This window comes from Bubalus bubalis, chromosome 14 (assembly GCF_019923935.1).
Source record: "Bubalus bubalis isolate 160015118507 breed Murrah chromosome 14, NDDB_SH_1, whole genome shotgun sequence".
Lineage (NCBI taxonomy): Eukaryota > Metazoa > Chordata > Mammalia > Artiodactyla > Bovidae > Bubalus > Bubalus bubalis.
The window spans coordinates 35,976,942-35,980,293 of record NC_059170.1 but is presented as its reverse complement, the minus strand read 5'-3'; the positions used below and the strand labels follow the sequence as shown (position 1 = coordinate 35,980,293).

Below are 3,352 nucleotides of genomic sequence, written 5' to 3'. Positions count from 1 at the left end.
GAAGCCCATGTGAGGACACAGCAAAATGGCAGCCAGAAGAGACCCCTCACTAAAACTAGATCATTCTGGTACCCTGATCTCAGGCTTCTAGCCTCTACAACTATGACAAGATAAACTTCTGTGGTTTAAGCCACACAGCTTAGGGTGTTTTGTTATGGCAGCCCAAGCAGACTAAGACATTCTTCCAGGCCCTGCTCCATCTAGTAATCCTGGGCTGGGACAACCCTTTGAGAGATTTCAAAATCTCTCAACTCTCTGATCTTGATCAATCATTAAAGATCATCAATGTTATACTCCTATCATAATCACAGTTTCATATCTTTATATCCAAGTACTTTTCTCACGATTATGAAGCCAAGAGAACGTGTAAAGAGATGGTTTTACTGCAGCAATAAATATGTATAATAATCTGATGTTAACATAATCACCCATCTCTTCAGTTTACTCTGCAAAGACACATATTAGGTCTGTTTGGTTTTCCTTATTTGCAAACTCAATCATTACATCAATATGCAATTGCTAATTCCCGAGGTTGGGTGAGCTGCATGTGGTATTTCGGGCATGTGTTTATAAGAAGATAGCCTTTGTTTTATGTTGATAGAGCAATGTTATCTTCTTCTGGCTGCCTTTCATAGACAAGGCAACTGTTCAAAACAAATTGCTTGGCAAATGCAAATTGTTTTGAACAAATTTTGCAAATTTGGACATGATGCTTAAGTTGACTTTTAATTTCCTACACAACAGACTATTGAAGTATGTTTCTTTGCAAAGTCCCTAAGCCCAGTAAGTGAGTCTTTCAAGAAAGCAAGGAGAAGTACCAGTTTCTCTGGCAAGATCTCAGGGGAACTAGGAGCCCTGTTGCTGCCAAAGTGTTGTCTCACCACTTCTGTCCATGCCAAAACCACCTTTAGTTGTCCTTTTCTCTGGATATTATATCTTCTCTAACTTCCGTCTAATAATATGATTTTGTGCCCATATTTGTGAATCTGTATGAATTTATTTCATGAGAATCAAACTCAAGAAGTATTAACTTATTTTATATTCCATTTTTTCTTAATTATTATTATTGGCTGCACTGCACAGCATGTGGGATCTTAGTTCCCTTACCAGGGATTAAACCTGTGCCCCCTGCATTGGAAGGCAGAGTCTTAACCACTGGATCACCAGGGAAGTACTTCAACTTACATTAAATTCTTAAATGAAACTAAATCTGGCTCAACCTTCATTGGCTTTAGTAGTGAAGAAATCCAATCCCAGACTTTGGGTGAAAACCTTCTTCCCACTCCACCAAGTATCTTGCCTTTTGATCTGGAAGAAATGGAGTTGCCCTTTCTTCCTCCTTCATCTCCTCTCATTTGGGTGAAAGTTCTTTGCCAAAGCCCCTGTGTAGCAGCGAGGGTCCCAAACTCTTTGCGTACTTGCAGCCAGTCTATTCAGAGGCCCTATCTCTGCAGATTTGAGAACAGTTCCTACCAGGTTTCAGGAGAACTAATATCCTCCTTCCCAAGCCCGCCCCTTGTCTTCATGCAATATACCTCTACCCTTCAACAAAGAGTTTAACAGTCACCATAATCAAGGTATGGAACACTTCTACCACCCCAAAATGTTCTGACATGTTCCCTTCCCTGACTCTAAGCCTCAATCAGCTACTGATTGATTTTCTGTCTAGGATATACCATTCTATGCACTCACTTGTTGATCCACATTTAGGTTGTTTCCAATTTTTAGTGCTGTGAATAATGTTTATAACATTTTCATACAGGTTTTTATGTGAACACATGTTTTTGATTAGATGTTTAGGAGTGAAATTAGGGATTGTGGATCATAGTATAGGTATATGTCTCACTATAGTAAGTTTTTGTTTAACTGTAAAAAAACTGCTAAACTATTCTCTAAAGTGGCTGGACCTTTTTTTTTTCTGAATAGCAAAGAGTTTATTAGTAAATACGTGGTTCCAGTGACAATAATAAACTCACATGAACAGAAGACAATGATCAAATCAAAAGAACAAATGCTTGCTAATCATCAGAAAATCTGTGACCATTAGGGCTGTCACATAGAAATCCAAAATCACTCAGAGGCCAAATCTAAAGAAGATATGTCCACTTATTAGTTCATATGGAACAAGTCCATAGTACCCGAAATCTAACTGTAGATTATCACCTTCTAACCAAACATGACCTGTTGGCACAAAACAATGTCTTTTAAAGAAATCTGCTGGGCTACTGGTAAGAATTTTGTCTTCTTCAAAACCAATTTGAAATATTGATCACTTGGGCTTTTTGTAATCACAATGTCATCTCTTTGGATACCATAAAAACATCAATTAAGACTTTCTGCAAAGACAGTATCTGAATTTTGAATTGTAGGCTCCATTGATGGTTCAAAACACATGACAACACTACCAACATGTTCAAAAGCACCATGGGCTATACAGCCATACTAAATAGTATAGCTAACAAGCCAAAACATTTTTCCCAGAACAACACAAAGCATAGTCCTATGTAGACTCTGCCACCATTGACCATAGGTCTTTTCAACATTCAAGCATTCAGTTTTTAGTGTAGTTCCAGGGCTTCCAAGAAAAAAACATCTAAAGCATGCTTCAAAGCATATATAGGTGATCCATGATTTCAGGATTCCTGGACCTGCAGAAGTCTGCTTGGCTGTACCATTTTGTGATCCTACCAGCAAGATATGAAAGTTTTAGCTGGTTCATATCCTTGCCAACAATTAATATTGCTAACCTGTGTATTCTTAGTCATTCTAGTAAGTGTGTATTATGTAAAATTTAAATACATCTCTATTCTAAATATACATGGAAATAACTCCATATAACAATACTAATGTCTCTGAGAGGGATATCACTTAGTTTAAGATGATATTGAGGCAGGAGGTAGCCACCCCCCACCCCCGCCCCACCATGTAAATACTCCAAGATGAAACTAGCAGGACAATCAAGGCAGGAGGCTAAGCTCTGCCCAGAAAGGAGATAAGAGACCACATATCTCTCATTCTTGAAATCAGGAGAACTCCTCAACTGCACATGGGCAGAAAGGTTCCTTGGAGCTCAAAAGGGGAGTGATGCTAAGTGATGCTAACTACCCATAAGGCCTCTTCGGTAGAATCCATCTTGGCTAAGAGATCTGTGGACACACGTGGGAAGATCTTGAGATATACCAAATATGAACTCTGAACCATGAAAATCAAAATGATTGGCTAAAGGAAACCTCGAAGAAATGCCCCTTATAAGTGATTCCAACTACAACGAGGGCACAACTCTGCAACTCTCTCTTTGAGTCTGCCTGTGTGTCTATCCACACATACTATACTTTTTTTCTCCTAATAAACA

The 3,352-nt window shown here is 38.7% G+C and overlaps 1 pseudogene; it reads right to left on the bottom strand.

Moving 5' to 3' along the window:
* Positions 1-2,018: 2,018 nt before the first annotated feature.
* On the bottom strand, positions 2,019-2,496 carry LOC102408362 (annotated as a pseudogene).
* Between the last annotated feature and the right edge of the window lie 856 nt (positions 2,497-3,352).